The 18,990-nt window shown below is 39.1% G+C and overlaps 1 long non-coding RNA gene across 2 annotated transcripts in view; it reads left to right on the top strand.

Annotated features, from left to right (window-relative positions):
• Positions 1-18,788, top strand: part of LOC308062742 — a 55,904-nt gene extending 37,116 nt beyond the window's left edge. For both annotated transcript variants that reach the window (XR_013927666.1, XR_013927667.1), the window contains exon 2: positions 1-18,788. This exon is cut by the window's left edge. This is a non-coding gene — a long non-coding RNA (uncharacterized lncRNA).
• Positions 18,789-18,990: the final 202 nt, after the last annotated feature.

Genomic DNA, 18,990 nt, shown 5'->3' on the forward strand with positions numbered 1-18,990 from the left:
TTTTTTTTTGAGTCCTTGAACAGCTGATATATTTTGCCAGGTGAGAGAACCCGTTTTTCTTATTTTAAGGAAAACTGAGCCAGAGTCTCAGTTGATATAGCGACAAAGCAGTACAATTTTATCTCTTTCAATGGGACTGTATTGATTACTATTGGCCATAGCAGAACCCCAAGTCTATGTGTTTTTTGTGAAATGTTGTTCACGTATAAGGTATTCTGAACTATATTCTCTCACATCAATTAACTTGTTTACAAGAGGCAGTAATTGCATTTGTCTATGGAAGCATATGGATCAGAGCACAATATTATGCAATTAATTTCTATTTTTGAAACTCTGAATTACAAAACCTGAAGTTCCTTTCTCTTCTGATTTTATGGATTAATTCATTTGTCCTAATTTAATCTTAAAGTAAAACTGTATATATACTATATATGCAACTTAATATCTTATAAAATGCAACTTTTTGGCTGTATCTTGGCTACATTTTAATTCTTAAGTATTAATTCTGGTAAGTTAGGATCTATAACATGTAGTTGAGATGAATGATTAGATGTTATATGTACAATTTGTCCTCTGCCTGTCTTCTTAAATCCATCAGTTTTAAAAAAAGTGACAATGGAAAAAAACCATAAGATTGTAGAATTTAGGTTTTACAGTTTGCAAAATTTCAAAAAGTGCTGGTTTTATCCTCTTCAGAGGCTCAGCTGTATATATTAGTGCTGTCATTGTTGACTGATAGTGCTTCAGAACCCTGCAGTTTGGCTTCCTGTCACAGGATATACCATGCTCAGGCTCTGGCTCAACCCTCCCTGTGGAACAATACAGCTGGGCAGGTGTGTTCAAATGTTGATGCATCTGGTACACTAGAAGATGATAGGAAAAACCTAGTCTTCCAAAGGCAACAAGTCGTGTTCAGTGTGTCTGAGTTCAAACCAGGAATCTTTGAACACCTATAAAGGCACAGCTTTTTCACACGATAGTGTAACTCAAAGGTTGGATAGACGATGCTAATGTTCCTAGGGTTTTGGCATGAAAAGGAGCGGGAAGTATTTTGACAGTGCAGTTTGTTTACCAGTGCCTTTGTCCATACTCTGTTTCAAAGTTTTTAAACAGATGCTTTCAGCCATCGTCTCTTGTTCAGCATAACATGCTTTAGCAAAGTGTAGAATATTAAATCCCAGCAAATGTTTGGTTGACTGTGTCTTAAATTGTTTAATAGTGTGCATAGAATCTGTAAGAAGAAATGAAGTACATTGTTGAATGTCAAAGGAGGGAAAGAGTGGTTTTAGGTCTGATTCATACTCATGCTCAGGTAATCACCCAGACAGGACACAAAGACTCTTTGAGGACATGGACACTGTCACAGAAAATCAGAAAAAAGTAAATTTAGACTAGATAAAAAGAAGAATTTTTTTTTACAATGAGGGTGCTGAAACACTGGCACAGGCTGCCCAGAGAGGTGGTAAATGTCCCATCCTTGGAAACATTCAAGGTCAGGTTGGACGGGGCTCTCAGCAACCTAATCTGGTTGAAGATGTCCTTGCTTACTGAAGGGTGATTGGACTAGGTGACCTTTAAAGATTCCTTCCAACCCAAACTATTTTATGATTCTATGATTCTGTGATTTACCCCAGTATTCTGTCTGCTGGTGACTAGCAACCAATACCTTCAGAATCAGGTGAGAACGATCTCTCAGCTGTCAGGTTCACATCCCCACACAGTATTTAAATATATTTCATACCTGAAGAGGTCAAAAGTGTTTTGACAAAGTCTGAGAACTTGCACTCTTTTAGTATACTCTCCAAACTAGCAAGGTTATTAGGCAGATGAGCTAAGACCTACTGGTACAGCAGACAGCAGGAACTGCATCTTTCTCAGCTGTGTCTGGGATTGTGCCAGCCACACAACATGGAAGAGACACTATTCTCACAGCCTAGTCGTTATTTTCATTGCTTGTTCACCTGTGAAACCAGTCTGTGGCTTCTGATGGAGCACGAATGCCAGGACAGCCTTGTATAGGTCCTTGGCAGGTTGACTGGGGACAGGACAACACTGCTCATACAGAAATGTCCCCACTGCCACGCAACGACTAATGAGGAAAAGAGGTGCCTCTCTGTTTAATTACAGGGGGCCATTTTGCCTGCATGTTACTAGAAGCAGGATTGGAATGAAGGTCCAACATTTGTAATGACTATCAGAAATTATTTAACTCATTTCTCCGGGAAATTAGAAGTGGCAGTGACAATTTTCTCTGTTTCAGCTTTTGTAGTTACTAAGACAGTTTAGAGAAACACCATCTCTCCTCTGTCTGTGTTTGGATACTATTATATATATGGTGTTTATGAGTAATCCTGCCTCAAGGACAGAGTTACATTTCCAGGTGGAAGGATATGTTGCCATGTGAGATATCACAAGCTTGGCGTATTTTTTTTTTTTTTTTTTTCACTTCTTCACTCATTCAGCCTCAGGAGAGGCATGGTATTATATTCAAAGTACCAATTTACATAGCAGCAGTTTGTCAGTTAACTTAAGAGAAGCAGGTGTGATGCTTCAGCTCATAACAAGGATGTGATTCCTAGCTGAACAAAGCCTACTGCTTTTAACTGACTTGTTTACACCATCAGCACTGCTGTTTCAACAGCCGCACTCTCCAGTATCTCATATTAATTGGGAACTGCAGCCAGAAGGTATCAAGTGTCGCTGTAAATTGCTGGTTGTTGAATGATGCGTGTGAAACAGTCACTACCTTGAATGTGGTACAGTAAGAAACACAACGCTTAGCACACAGACCTGCTGCTCCTGCAACTCCAGCTATGAAAGGAGGACTATCCCCCATAAAACACTGCTCTCTGCCATTGTCTCTGGGGATTTCTAAAGAGAAACTGGGGATGCTGTGATTGAGTGGGTAGCAGTAACGCAGATGTGCGCTGCAGTAAATACAGCGCTATCAGCAGGTTACCAGCTCTGTGTACTGCCTGACTATGAACTGTAATGTGACAAAGCACAACAACTCTCTTAGTTAAAAAAAGCTCTTGGAGTACTTGTCTCTTAAGAATCTGTTCCTTCCACTTCACTTAGTGTCTTGGTGTCTTGTTTCTCTGCTTTCTCTGTCTGCCTGTCACCTCTGGTACTTGTCCTTTTCAGCCACCTAAAAGTGCTACCCCATCATCAGACTCAGTCTTTCGAGCATTTTCCTTCATGTTTTCCCTTCCTTATTTTTGGAATAAAATGCCAGTCTTTGGTCTTCTGTTGGCTACTGACTCTGTTCAGTTTTAGGTCTCCATTTTCCTCCAAGTCTTAAATCACTGTTCCATCTTTCAGACCCCTTAAATCTGCACTTCTGTCACTTTCATGCTTCTGAAATACTGACCTGAATTTTGGCATCTCTTTTTGACAGCTGTAGTCTTTTTTTGTCTTCTCATTTTTATTCTTCTATCGTCCTAAAACAATAGCAGGAAAACTCTCTGCTGAGCCTTGTATTCTAAATGTAATCTTTGTTGAATATCTTTTCTTTCATTAAAACTAATCTGAGGTGCACTACAGTCTTCCTCACTAGCACCAGGGATTTCACTGTTTCAATGTCCTTCTTATTCTTTTCATCCCATCCCACCTATTACTCCTCGTTTTTGAGGCTTAAGTGAAAACACAACACTCATTTCATGGGATTAGTGGTTTTTGGTCAATCCCTGCAGCTCACCTTCCTGTATCCACAGAGGACCTCTTTCCCAGCCTGTTGCAAATGTCACATCTGCATCTTGTCTCTCTTACACAGTAAGAGGAGGGTATGTATTGCTTCGTATTTGTTAAGCCTTGTGCACCTCTCTAAACTATACAAGAAAATCTCATATTTATCTATTATTGATAGGACTAAATCTCCAGTCCCCTTGGCTCACCTCAATATAAATGCAACAGAAAATGCTCAATATATTTGCTTTGCTTTGCCAGGATGAGAAAATTAATATTTTATTTCTTTTATTAAATAAGTAATGTTTTGCAGGACTAGTATCTTTTGAGGTATAGACATACTGCATTACTTACCACCCCAGCCCTATTTCCTTCAATCCTCCCAATGAAGGAGAATCACAGAAGTGCTTTTGCTATTTCAGATTAAACTAATGCTTTGAGAATTTATTTCAACCTCACATGAATTTTTGCAGTTCAAAATTGATTTTCTTTCCCTCCTCACATTTGCTTGGATAAAGGTGTGTGTCTCAGCGTAGGCTTGTACACTTGTGGTAGCATAGGCTTGAGGGTGGTAAGAGAGCAGTTGTAAGTCTCCAGCTGTTGCAACTTCTTTGTCTAGCTCTCTTTTTATTTTGACCTCTTTAATACCTGTTCTTAGCATCTTAATAAAATCAGGGGTGTCAGTCAAGTAAGTTCTTCTCATGTTCCTCTCCTGTCTACTCTGCCGTGTTAATCTGCTCTCTGTAATGAAGATGACTTGAAGCTATCTATCCACTCTGTGCAGTTCTCCAGGGTCTTGCAAAACACACTGGGAAGCATATTTATTTAAACATTACCATACATGCAAAATGAACATCATACTTTTCACAGAATAGTCTTGAGTAGGTTCACTGTATGAAAAGCTCTCTGTGAAATCTCACTACTTGTTAAGAGGACAGCAAAATACTTTCTGGGGAAAGTAGACCTAGGGAGTCATCAAGATAGGGCTGCTATTAAACACTAGGAAATTAATCATAACTGGATTTTCCTACCTAACCAACAATTCAAAAAAATTAGTGCTTTTGCAGAATTTCTTCACCTGTAAACCTTATTTTTTATTATATTTTTTTCTGTAAGTTTGTTTCAGAGCCCTTTGGTGTCAATAAGAAGACTTGAAGTAATCAGTGAATACAGGATAACCTCTTCATAGAATAAAACAACTATTACTGAATTGTAGTCAGGATAACATTTTCCTGAAGCAGATTATTTGAAAGTGGGTCACTATAAAGGAACTCTTTCAGAACTCTCTTCATTCTCTTCAGAAGAATTTAAGACACCTACTTCCAAAGACAAGGTGCTCTGCTAAAGTGCCCCCGCTCTGACTCAGCACTGCAAAACCTGTAAGCCTTGCTAGATTTGGCTTAGAACTGCTGTCTCTGCCTCTCTCATTTCAGCTACAACCCTAGGCTGAGGTGCTTAAGACACATTACAATGTGTGTCATTAAAACCTCTCAACCTTCACATCCATTGTAAGAGTGGAAACTTGTTTAGGAGGAGTTATACCAAGAAAATAACTGATTACAATTTTTCTATCTATTCTGCTGCACAGGGTTTAAACTTTTAAGCCTATTACTCATTATAAATCTGGTGGATGGGTTCAGTACCTCATTGCTTAGAAAGTTAGCAGCACATTTTACCAGGGAGGAGGACATCGTACAGCTACTAAATATGTGTCGTGCCGTCCTAAAGAGTGCAAGGTTGCATTGGCTAACAATTTAATATATTTTTAACGGTACTGAAAGAAACACACAGTGTGCCTCAGGTCTTAGACCTTGAGACTATTTACTCTTTTTATATGAAGTCATGCTAGATGTAAACCCAAAGCAGTTATCAAAGGAGCTGAAATCAAGCTCAGGACTCTTTTGTTCCCTGCCAAAGAAACTCTAGGGCTACTTTTACTTTCCCGTAGACTGTTAGTTTCCTGCCTGCAGGCTCTTATTTTCCTGGTTTCTGAATTTCTACAGAAGATTTGAATTCTCTCAGACTATGAAAACCCTGGAACCCCTACCTCTAACTTCTTGGCCAAGTGCTTTACCATAGTACTGTATTCTTCTGCTGCTTTTAGGAAAATGCTCCCCATTTGGATTTTTCAGTGATTCATAGTCAGCATCCCCCCAGGAGTGTGCCCCCCAGGTATGTGATTTGAGCAGATAGGAGCATTAGCTGCTTTGCTGACTGCTGGTGTGCTTAATGCTTCCTACCAGCATCTCTGCACACAGGCTTTCCTCGTTTGTCCCAAGCCACTTGACCCTCCTTAGGCACTGTATGAGGAAAACACATTTTTAACTCGCCTTTGTATGTTGGTATGTGGTGCCTAATTTGGAGGTTAGGTCTGCTTGCAAGAGGTGTCTACCTTCATGCTAACTTGTGAAAGAATAAGGATCTAGTGTACAACTCGTGACGCTGCATTGCTCAGAGAGCCGAGCTCTGCACCTTTCTTCTCCTCTGTGCAAAGCTGAGGAGAGTTAGACACTTGCTCATGATCTTTGATGTTACAAGGAGAGGCATGGACTGTTGAAAAACAGAGTGATTAAAGAAAATAAACCTGTCAGGGCAGTCCTTGGCGTGGTGCTAGCTTTAAATGAACAAATCTGTCCCATTTAAATCAAAGTTAATCAGAAGCTGAGAATTCTTGTGATTGGGGAAAACTTAAGCATGAACCTGAATGTTTTCCTAAATTAAAAGACTGTTTTTTTCAGTTAAAGATGGACCTCTTGGAGGAAACCAAATGTTAGACTATTCATAGTGGAACATTTAATGGGATTGCATGTCTTCACAGATGAAACAACAGACATTGAGATCAGTGGCACAACAGGTAATATATTTTTATTTTCCACCTATACACAGTTCTATCTTGATATATAAAAAACTATGAACTTCTGGTAATAATTTCTAGTAGTAATTAATAGTAGTTAATGTAACAGCTGTACATTATTAAATAATTAACCTGTATATAAGGTATGATCATTTTCACCATAATAAGATGTAACTGTGAGGAGCTTTTCTACCCATCTTCATTATTGTATGATTTGGTAACTGCTTGTTGTAAATTACTTTCCAAAGTGTGTGTATTAAATCTTATCATTCAAACAAATGAAAAGTATAAAAGGGAGACTTAACACTGTTTCTTGGCCAGGAATTTTTACAGCATTTATGAAAGATTCTTTATGACAGTTATAAAGACATGTTACTAAAATACTTTGTCTTTCTGGAAACCTATCACAGTCTATAAATGTCTCCCAAAATTATGCTGAGAGCATTCTGATATTGCCAACCCAAATATACACATTTTTCCCTTGTCTTGAAACAAACCATAGAAAATCTTTGGTTTGGACTTGTCAGAAATAACAGTCACCCCTAAAGGGAGATATTTGACTTCCATCTGTTCGGGGGTTGTTTTTTATTTGTTTCTTTTTCGTGCTTCTAGTCTCCTGATTTTTTAACTAGCTTTTTATTTTGAAGAAACCTTATTTAACCTTCTTTCTGAGTTTTGAGTATTCAAGCAAAACACAAAGAACTAGCAAAGCACTAACACAAGGATTAGCATAATTTAGAAATATAAATTCATCCTCTCACTCCAATGGAAAATCTGCTAGCAACAATTTGATGTCCTTGTACATATTGTGTTATCCCTCATGTAGTTATTAATTCATATTGCTGTGTGAACGAGCATGAACTTTCCTAACTTTGTAATCTTTGGTATTCCTGCAGCACAGACCGTGCTGCTGATGTCCTCCATGTGGAGGGTCACTTGCAGTTTGTGATCATGTCTTTCATTCATTCTGCTAAAGACCACTTGATCTTCTGGTAATATATTGTGACTCAGGATCACAAGCAGAAACACCCTGTGGGCAATTCTTTTCTGTTATTTCTATTCAATACCTTAATGCACTTGCATATTTTGTGCTTCATTTTCCATTCATTGTTCCATTTTACAAAAATGGTTTTGCTTTCAGCCACAGGCATGGGTAAAATGCACATTCTCATAAAATCTCTGTGGGTTATTTAGTCTATTAGTAAGGTATATCCTTTTGACTTCTATGCAAGTTTTAATACTGTCTTAGGTTAAAGTTGTAGGATTGGCTCTTTGGTGGTGTTGGTGTGAGCAGGTAATACTTGGTTGAGTATGTGAGAGTATGTAAATATTTTTATGTTAATGAAACTATTTCAATTGTAATACAGGGATCTATTATGTAAGAAGTGCTTTAGCATTTATTGTGTATGTGAAAAGCAGAAATGTTACATGTAGGATACCTGCATGTTCTTTTCCATATTTCTACTAGAAAGGTCACTTCAGCACTATTTCAAACTTTTATTTTCTAGCTCCTTCTGTTTTATGTGAAGCTTTGTTTGGGTTTTGGAACTGAATAGGCTGGGGAATTCCTCAGAAACAATGAGGAAAAGCACAGTTTGATGGGTACTAAAATACATGTGCCTCTAGTTAGGTTTCAGTCAAGTTCTGGACTTGAAATCCCTGGATGGAAATATATGCTACTATAAAAATGTTTTGCTGCAGAAATGGAGGCAACTTATAGCTTGTCTTGTGAGGTTGGACTGTATAGTGGTTTTCAAAGTTTATTAAGATATTAAGCTTTAATCTAGAATGAGGCATGCTAATACATGTTTCCCCTTAGTTGTTGTGGTGTATGTGAGTTGATGTTGAAAGAATTCAACCTGTACCCTGGGAGTTATCTCCCATAATCTCATGTGAACTGGGTCAAATTCACCTTCTGGCTGTACTGGAATGACTCCTCTCTTTGTAGGAGGAGGTGATCTATTTGGAGGTATCTTCTTCTGCTGAGCAACTGATAAAGTACCAAGGGTGTCTTAACAGAACTTGCATGTCACTGTCCATATGTGTAAGGAGGACTGATACCTTTTTTGATGATCTGCCATGAGGTAACACTTTTAAAGAAGTGCCGAGGATCTTTGAGCACTGCTTTAAAGAGATGTGTACTTTAGCATTTGAAATAAGGAAGAACAACCTTTCCTTGCTGTAAAAAACACATCTTGGAAAAGCATGGTGCTTTGAACTGAAGATGTATGTGGCCTTCAGTGAGCATATACCATCAGCTTTACTGCAGAACAATCATTAGGTTCATTGTTACAGCTGTAAAAGCTGTGATTTTCTGTCTAGTTAAACAACTTTTTTTTTTTTTCCCTAAATATTTTCATTGCTTCTCTCAAGTAAAATAGTTTTTACAATTCTTCTGCATTCAGGATCCAGGGAAATGATATGTACTATCACAGCCATACTGGGTTTTGCGAGGTAGGGGCAAGAAATAGTATTTGTTTTGGATGTGGCATGTAGTAATGTGTGGCTGCTTACACCAAGTATAAAGATATCTAAAATCTTTATTGATTGCATTGCCGTCTCTGCTTTTTGCGCTGAGTTCTGTTCTGCTGTAGTTCTTCATGAAGAACTACAGATGCAACTGGCTGCAAAACAGGACCTGAGGTTAAGACTGGGAAGTGCTGGCAAGCTTAGTCGTAGATTTATAGTACTGACTAGGGAGGAAACTTGTGTGGACACCATCGGTTAGTGTTGTTTCCTTAGGATGTGTAGCAGGAGCAAAAAGACACCTCTGAAAGACTTTGAAGAGCTAATATGGTAAAATCTCTTCCCTAGTAGCACCATGTGGACTTGTACTTCTGTGTAACATAAAAACCCTACCTTGGAGTCCAACGTACTGTCAGTAATAACGTGGCCTTGGTTAGTATGGCTTGTCTTCTAGTATTCCTTCTCCTCTTCTTGCTTTCTGCAAAAATACTAGCATTTTCTGGCTAGCTTGCTACTTTATTAAGGTGTAGGCTGGCTTTTGCTGAAGCTTATGAGGCAAAAGTGAAAGGCAGTAAGTGCTTCCCTGTATGAATTAATGAAATGGCAGTGTACAAGTGCTTAAGTTCTTGTTTCTCCACAACTCCCCATCCAGTAGTGGTTGTCCTGCCTTCTTCCACTAAAGATGAGTCTTTCATAATTAAAAAAAAAAAAAAAATCTTGTTAAAATTAGCATTAAATTCACATCTTCAAACTTTATAGTAAAGCAAATCAAATCAACTGGCAATAAACTGTTTCTGTATGATATCCTGCATTCCTGTTTTGCTAAATCCAATCATGTTTCCAAAGCAGTACCTGCTGTTCTCAAACAACACATGCTGTTACCAGCTCCACACTAGACCAGCTGGCATATTCATGACTGAAGAGGTTGGTTGGGCAGGGCAGTGAGAAGAAGGAATGCTTGGTGTAAAGGGAATTGACCTGAAAACACAATTTTGACCATGACTTGTTCCATAAATAACCTTATGCCCTATTGCCACCTCAGCTACTAGTACTGTTGCATGAGCTGTAGCACTAGAGTACAATCCCACTTTGAAATATTTATCCTCTCAATACCACTGTGAAGTTGGGAATTACCTCTCTTGCTATTAATGTGTGGCATTGTCCCTGCAAGTCTAAAAGCCTTCTCTGTGCTGCTCTGTATGACAGAATGCTATGACACAAAATAAAACTAAATCCAAATTTTCCCTGTCCAAGCTATGGTTCACAAAAAAATAAGAAGCAACTTTGCTCTCTTGGTGTGCTCCGAATGATAAATGCCTGGCAGGCTTTTCTTAATGTCATTAATCACTTATTTCCCTAGACTTAATTCAGTGCCATGTCACATGCAGCGAAGCATGGCCAGGATGCTGTATGGCGGTAAACCACTATTTTTGGATATTAGCAGGGGGATAAATATCCTTCTCCTGGATTACAAATAGTTTTTTTCCTGGCTTTATTTCCCACTTTGCAGTGGTTAATGCAGGACTGGTTTACTATAAACTAGATGCTGATATAGTATACAAAATAAGGCATGCACAGGAAGTAGAGGGCCATGAATTATAAGTGGTGCTTCATGCAAAAAAATGTATTGGTGTAATGTAACAGCAAAATGAAGTAAAAAGTATTATCAATTCTCTTGTAAATTCCTGGATTAATTTCATCCCAGATGGTGACAGGATTAATGTATTGCCAAAATTACCCCTTGTCCTTTCTTGATGATTAATAGCTTATCTGCATTTGTTTAACTCTGAGTAAAGCACCACTAAACTTAAATAGTGGAAAGTTTCCTGTGGAAGCACTGCTTGTAAAGCAGAGGTCCATTGTATGGTAATAATGCTGTGTTTCCAATCCAATGCCAACTCCAATCAATGGAGTTTGGACTTACTGGAAAGTCCAGGTACCTTTAAGAAAAGACTAACACCTTGCACTTATATATACACATAGACTCCTCCTCTGGATTACCTATCTGATGGTTTACTTAACAGGCTGCAGTGATGTGAAGTGTCTTACTGGACATCGAGTTGTAGCACCTGGGAGAGAAATTAATTGTCAAGATGAACAAAACCCAATTAGTTATAGATGGCTGATAAAGTTAAATTGCACTTGTTCAAGTCATAGGATAAAGCTTAATAATCTGGTTGTTCTAAAAGCAGCGCCTTTGTTATTTGAATTTTTGAGGGAGAAGCTGGTCTACTACTGTTCAGGACTTTTTCTGCTCAGATTTAGGTCCCTAATGTTCTGTGGAGTCAGAATTTCACCACAGCAGCTCTCCTGGCCCTGGAGGAAACACACTGAATGCAGCTGGTGCAGTGGCGGGAGTTCCCTGCACCTGCCTGTCACCGCATTGGGCAGGGGGCAGTGAGGGGGGGGCACTGGTGCTCTTATAGCTGAGAGAGGTCAGTGCCAGACATCTCTGCTGGCTCTAACTGATCATGAGAAGTGAGGCTCTAGCTGATTTTTTTTTCCTTTTGAGCCAGTCTAACTTCCCATTTTTCTGACTGTGCGTTAAATGACTTGCATTATCCAGGCAGAAGGCAGCGTGCTGTACAAGACCTGCTCACCCTACAGCTAACACAAAGGACTGTCTGTCTAATAAAGATCAATGGGCTGGTTCCTTCTCCAGTACTTAGCTGGCACCAATAGGTACTACTATCAGTGACTGTCACTGAGTAGGGTTGACTACCCTGGGGAAAGGAATGGCATGAGGCTAGAGCAATCTTCGACACTCTAGAACTGACATTAAAGGATGACTGGACTGGCTCAGAAGGCAAGCTGATGATGCACTAACCTCTTAAACTCAATGAGATTATCATAAATTTCTGGTCACAGAATAAACGTACTGTACTCAGCAAAATACTCCACAAGGCTGAAGTGAGACAGACCACCCGAAGCTAGGATCATGTTCTGGTTCAAAGCATTCTGTAATGCTGCTTTTACTTCTCCCCTCTTCAGATTTAGAAGTGGCAAAGGCAGGAACTGGGAAATCTTACAGATTCCTGAACAAATTTAATGCTGTTTAACTTGTTTGCCTAAGGGATAGGAAAATGCTCTATATTCACACAACTCAAGTGGGGAGGACCCCTACAGAATTATATAAAATCTTTAACAGGAGTCACAAACTTATCACATTCCTTTCAGCTAGCAATATGTCTCCATTCTGTTACTTAAATGGCTGTGTTGTGTCATTTATCAATTCTGCAGTGCATGAATCATTTATCATGGATTTCTATGTGGTCTGAATTTGTTAGATGCTGTACCCTGTATCCTACTTTTTCAATGCTGCTTAGAGCTACTTGTGCTATTTTGAAGTTATAACTTCCTCCTGTCGCAGGAGGGGATTCTTTCAGAACTTCTTTTGAACAGCTTTCCAAAAGGAGCCCTGCAGAGGTGAGATTTGCTTGATATGACTATCTAATGCTGGCTGTCTCTTTCCATATTTCACCTCCTATTAATGCTTCTGCAAAACCAATAATGGATAAATGGGTACATAATTCATCAGACCTAAAGGCGAGTACAGAATAATGGGAAATAATAGCTTGTATTTAAGGTTCAAGGAAACTGTTCATTAGTTGAGTTTTCCTTTACAAGTCTAATATTCTATTACAAGTGGAACTGATTATAAAATGTGGACCTCTGGCACAGAGTGCCCACTGTGGTCTCCAGGCAGCAGTAACACCACTGGTCATGCTGTTATGGGTGGTTATAGTAAGATTTCTGCCCTCTTACTTAGCTTCAGATAACTGATTTACACTAGAACAACTAAGGAATTACCTAAACGTTTTCATTATTTATCCCTAGAACTGCACATCCACAGGTACTTGGTAGTCCTCAGTCTCATGGCACTCTGTGATTTCTTCTGAAGCCTCTGGCTGGGATGTAGCTGAATCTGACTTCCAGATCTGAACCACACTGAAATGGTTAGAAAGTTTTGTAAGGGAAATGAGTGCTCCAGACGGATAAAGAAGAAGCTGGTCAGTTCAATCCAAAGCAACCCTCTGTCCAGAAACTGCACTGAAAGCTAAAATATTCGGTCTTTTCATGCTAGTGGCTACCTCATTCAGCTGGTCATTAATATCTCTGCTCAGTAATCTTGACATGATTACTCATGCAGTTATGGGGTTTTAGGTTTTAAAATAGTGTCTGAAATTCTTTAAAAGACCTTGTATTTAAGCTGTGTCTAAACAGAATGGAAGGTGCCCAGTCTAGGAGCTTTTCCCTTTTACTACTGAAGACTTAGCTCAGCAGATTCAAGGCTGAACAAAGTGTCTTGGAAAAGCAGAAGACCAATTAAATGGATCTTTTTGTTTCTGGCAGCACACCTCTTCCTCCATATTGCCTGCTGCTTCCATTCATTAAAAACATTTAACATGACATTACATTTTTTCCTCCTGTTATATTACTGTACATGGCTACTTTGTCTGCCTTCATGCCACCAGCTTTTATTCTTCTTTCCTTGTTTGCTGTGCAGAGGCTTCTTGAAGCTAGGATAAGATGCCGTTGAGCAATCTATTTACATATGCATCTAGGATTGCTTTAAAACTGTTTCATTTGCTCTGGCAGCTGGTTCAAGAGTTCCAGGACTGCAGTTACCAGAATGGTCGCTGCTTGTTTAGGGATTTGGTAGTGGTGTTACTGGCTGTTGTCATAGGAAATTTTATATCAGGCCAGTCAATACTAAATGGCTGTTATGCAGTTGTCACTTTCTGGTGTTAAGTCAGTTTTAAATCAGAATGAAGCAAAAATACTCTATTCTTAATTTCTTGCTTATTCTTTCCTGGCGTCAGTTTTCTTACATTCAATGATCACAGCATGCATGAGGCCGAAGATAAAAAATGCAGCTTCCCTTTGGTGGGACTCAATTATCCAACTGTCTCAATGTGTTGATGCATGTGTGTTGGGTAACGTTAATGTGATGTCTAATATATTACACTTCTCTAGCAATATGACTGCTATCACAGAAGGTGATGAGGGTGGAGAAGTGAATGGATTACTACAACAGCGATGCATTTATATTTGAAACCAACATTGCTATGCCATTATCAGGATGTCTTTGAGTAAATTTCAGGATTTAACATCCATCAAGCTGCCTGACAACAATAAGCCTGCATTTGTGAAATGTCTCATAGGATAGAGGCATAAATCTGAGTTATCTACATAACAGGGATATTGAGTTATGTTACACAAGAGAGGCCATAAACATAGCTGCTCTGAAAGCATATCTAAGAATAGACACCTAAAATACAACTCATTGTAGTACAGTAACACTGGCTTTATTACAGCTCTAACTTTCAACAGAAACAGAAGGAAAGAAATAATTTTAGATTTATCCCTTCAGGCTGACTGCTTAGGCCACACACTTATGCAACTCCTAGGGACATGCAATTCATTGAGATGAACAAAGCTCTAGCAGATCTCATCTGCTACTGAAATTCAAAGAATTGTATGCTTAGGTAAGCTTAGTTGAAACTAATTGTTCTGGCCTTAGCTTCTACCTGTGATACTTAAAACCAAACTGAATTTTTGGGTTTATTTAGCCTAATTGCTTGTCACTGTTACTACAGCAATTCTAGCGTGTATCACTTCTATACAGTAATACCATCTTGAAACAAATGATGTCTCACCAGAATAAAATGATCTGACACGAGGGAAACGAGACTATCACTGTATGTTTTCTTTTGAAGTGTCTTGCAGTTGTGAATTTGATAAGGTATTTGTCTGTATTTAGTGTAAAATACCTAATATTCTGCACTGGTACATAAAGCTCACATTTTTAATAATTATACTGAGATGGTCTTTCCATTTCTACAAAATGGATTGCTTTGGAGAAAACTCCTTTCAGTAGAATGAAGTACAGAAGCCACCTCCTGGCATGTTTCAAGCCATTCCATTTTCAGGACTCCTTAGTTTTTTGTTCAAAACCTTGGAGTAGACCGGAGTAAATCATGATGTGAAACAGCACTGGGTTGCAGCTTGTTCTAGAAAAAAAACCTGACCAATTATTTGCTCAAAACACTGGTGTTCTGTATGTGTAATTAACTTACTTTTGTTTAAATCTTATGATGCGTTACTTTGTCTCCATTTCACATAACATGAGAATTATTTAGCAGAGTAGAAAGTGGTATGTTCATACACTGATGTGGCTGCTTGGCCAGTGATGTTAAAGGACCAATAGATTGTTACCTGGTTGTTACCTCTGAAAATAAAGTGTAATGGGAGCTCAGACCCCTCTGATCCCTGCTTTGCCACCCACACTGACTGCAGGAACATTATTTCGCGCTCTGATTCTAAGTACATTAACTTCTAGAGCAATTAACCCTGCAGTTTTCTGGGGCACCATCCATTTCAGTTTGTTTTGAATTAGATGTTCATGGTGTCTCAGAGACACTTATGTGAGCCAGGCCGAGAGCCCTTCAAACCCTCTGACTTCAGAAAAGTGGGAATGCAATTGCTACCGGGGCTGTGTGAGCTCAGCTTCAAAAGCATGCTTGAGTCTGCCCTCCCTTTTTTAGGCCCTTCCTTGGCTTTTCACAGAGATTGTGCAAATTATAAAAGGAGGAGCAAATATGAAGTGAAAACACAACGTAGACTTCCCATCACCACTGTAAAGGTCTGAATATGGAGCTGAAACTTGTGGTTAGTGTGGACTTTGAAACAAAGTGCCCAGAACATCATTGGTTGTGGGCATCCTTCATACTATGGGAGAAAGCAGAAGAGGAAATGTAAATCAGGAATGTTTGTGTTCCTGCATTTGTACCTGGACTAGAGGAGTTTCCCCCACTTTACAAGGGGCAAGAGCATAATAAATGACACACAATGCTTCCAGTCCATTTGGGACAAAGAGAAACTGAACAGCCCAGAGACGAGCTTGGTCTTGTGTGACTTCCACATTGAAAACAACGGGCTTTAATAAGATTGAAGCATAAATAATTTGGCTGAAGGATACAACCATGTCTTAATCAAGGGGGATGTGCTCTGGAAAAAGTTGACCAAGATTTAATATCAAATATGATGAACACACGTGATCAAATATACGTGCATTTGGTTGACTTCTGGATCATTAATCGCCCCTTCTAGATTCCTTTGCTGGTGGGTAGTAAATCCGAATTCTATCAAACTACTGAAAGGATTTTGTGGAGTAAGGGGATCCTGGCCTTGACAATTTGAGGTTTTGTAGAGTGGTTTGTTTTTTAGAAAAAACTTCTGCTAGGATGAGGATGACTGCTCTATGAGTGGATAACAGTTTTGTACCATTAGACAGAATATAATGGAAGTCTTCTCATCGTGGGGCCCAACAAAACTGTGATAGAGTTTTTAGATGATGATAGGAGTGTTCAGATTTCTTTTGTGGGCTATACTCGGCTGTGTCTCCTAAATGAAACCACCATACAATGCACAGATGATCCTGGAGATTGTCTAGCAGGAATGATACAATAAAGCATTGCTTTTAATGAATGCTACCAGCAAGTCAATGCCAGTGTTTCCCAGGCACTACCTAGCATCATCTGTTCTTCACTTACTAGATGATTAGTGAAAGACAGGCCCAGCAATGTGCCCTGGAGGTATATCTCTAAGTACCCATGGACCAAAGCAGAATGCAGATTGCCAGTGATGTGATTAAGTACACCAAGCAGTGATTTGCCTCCCATTCGTCTCTGAGACAGCAGCTGGAGTAAGCCTGGTTGGACACCCCATGTGCTTAGTGAAGCTGCCATAATACTTGGCTTAAGCAAGGTGAAAAATGAAGATTAGAGTATCTCTGCTTGTGAGAAGGGGCAAAGAATAACTTTAAATACACACTTAGATGTGCTGACCAAGACTTGTCTTAATTTGTGGGAGGACGGTCTGCTACATGTGATGAATGGGGTACCATGTGGCAACTGCAACAATAAACAGCCTTTTTTTTTTTCCCATAAAGAAACCTGTTTATGAATGGCTGAGACAGGGTAAATCCAGTTACCGGTTATACTAAACAAGCAGGTGACAGTGTGAAAATCAATTAATTTAATACATTAGAAAAAGGGGAAAAACAAAGCCTTTAAAAACAGAGAGAGAGAAAACTTTATTAATTGTTGTTTTCTTTTCATACTAAAAGATAAATGAAAAAATGCAACTTTTCCAGGGCTTTTGTTGATTGATAACCAGGAACTCAACAATTTGTAATAGTTGTATCCCAAAAATAAACTTAACTGCAAAACCAAAGCAGAACATATAGAACACTTTCTAGAGGCACAGCTTCTTAATTCATTATGTCTAATCTATATCAAATAGGTAGGTCCAAGCCTTTATATACACTGTCTAGATGGTAGCTGTTCATCTGAGGGGAAAAAACAGTCTACCTAAAACTGGGGATGTTCAACAATCTACTTGAGCTTTGGAGGCTGTGCTTTGAGTGGCTGGTACCTGATGCTCATGGTGTCTGTATTGTGGAGGCTTTTGCAAAGATGTTTCACTGCACACAATATACGCGGGTGCATTGTGAAGTGCAGTTTGCTGGATGGAGGTGCTGGGCAGAGGCATGTATTCAGTACAATGTTCCTGCAGGAAACACCCTTACATGAGGTATCTGTGGGTTTTCCTAGTGATATGGTTTCCTTTAACTTTAGGAATCTGAGTATGAATGTTGGAGACAAAATCTGGAGGATCCCTGAAGTGTTTGTGGCTTTCCTGTCCTCTACTAGAGAAACATTTGCTCTAAGCCAAAATAAACAGCCCTGTGATCGTACACTGGGCCACAGTAAGCAGACTGCCCTCATAAGCATTTGGGACGTAACCGGGTACCAAAACAAGGGAGGAGCAAACAATTAAAATCCTATGCTCATACCTGTGTTCTGCCCCTTGGCTGATACGAGCAGAAGGATCTCTGCAAACAGGGGAGCTCTGTAGCCTTTGAACCCATGCAGAGAGAACAGACGTCACCTGGTGCATTGTTCTTTATTCTCATTGGAAAATCTAATCACCGTACGAAGTAGTCGCATCAGAGCAGTCTTTCTCCAGGGGCTGTGGGAGTAGTATCACAACAAAATAAAACATTCCTTTTCAATTCTTGATGTAACTCACTGTAATACTTCTCCCTATTGTCTCATCATCTCCCTTCTATTTCCTCTTCCATTTAGAGGTTTCCTTGTTGAGAGAGTCTATGGTTGAAGACAACATGATAGAAGCAGCATACTGAAAAACAAGTGGAGTCACTCATTATCAGCAGCTTTACAATCTTAAGTGTGTCAAGTTGCAAGAATTGCAGGATCCAGATAGCATGCTGGGAACTGTTTTTTCTATTTTAGTAATGAAATGGTTGTGACCTAAAGGGATCATCTACTCCATGCACTAAGAAATGTGGACTTGTGGCCAGGTCAGCATGAATAGGTGTATTCAGTACATTAATCAAAACAAACAACTTCTTTTTCAAGCAGGAAAAGGTTGTTGGGTTTGGATTTGGATTTTTTTAAAAGAAGATTAGATCAATTGTTCTATGAAGCAGTTTTAACTGAAAATTAAATACACCAACTGCATGAATAAATAATTTTGAGTACCAAGAGCCCAGTGTATTAATATTTCCACTAAGTACAATGACTATAAAATAGCACTTCAAGTCTTGTCTTTACATCCTTTATTTTACAAATAAAGAGCAGTGGAACTTGCAGAAAAAAAACAGCTATTTTTGGGGATTGACGAGATACTTTTATGTCAATAAAAATAGGGAGGAACCACTCACAAATTAGGGCAAGTCATTCAAAAGAAAAATAATTTTAAAAACCCACCCCCACCCAGCCCCCCCCCCAAAAAAACCCACAAAAAATCCCACCCACCAACTCCCCCCCAAAAAAACCTCCACCAAACAAAAATTCAACAACAACAAAAACCAACAAAAAGGTGATAGAGCTGCCAAACAAAACTCAGCTACGGAAAGCTGAGTGTTACAGGGGATTGTGTAATAAAACTAAACCATG

The sequence above is a fragment of the Falco punctatus genome, assembly GCF_963210335.1.
Source record: "Falco punctatus genome assembly, chromosome: 4".
In the NCBI taxonomy this organism is placed as follows: Eukaryota; Metazoa; Chordata; class Aves; order Falconiformes; family Falconidae; genus Falco; species Falco punctatus.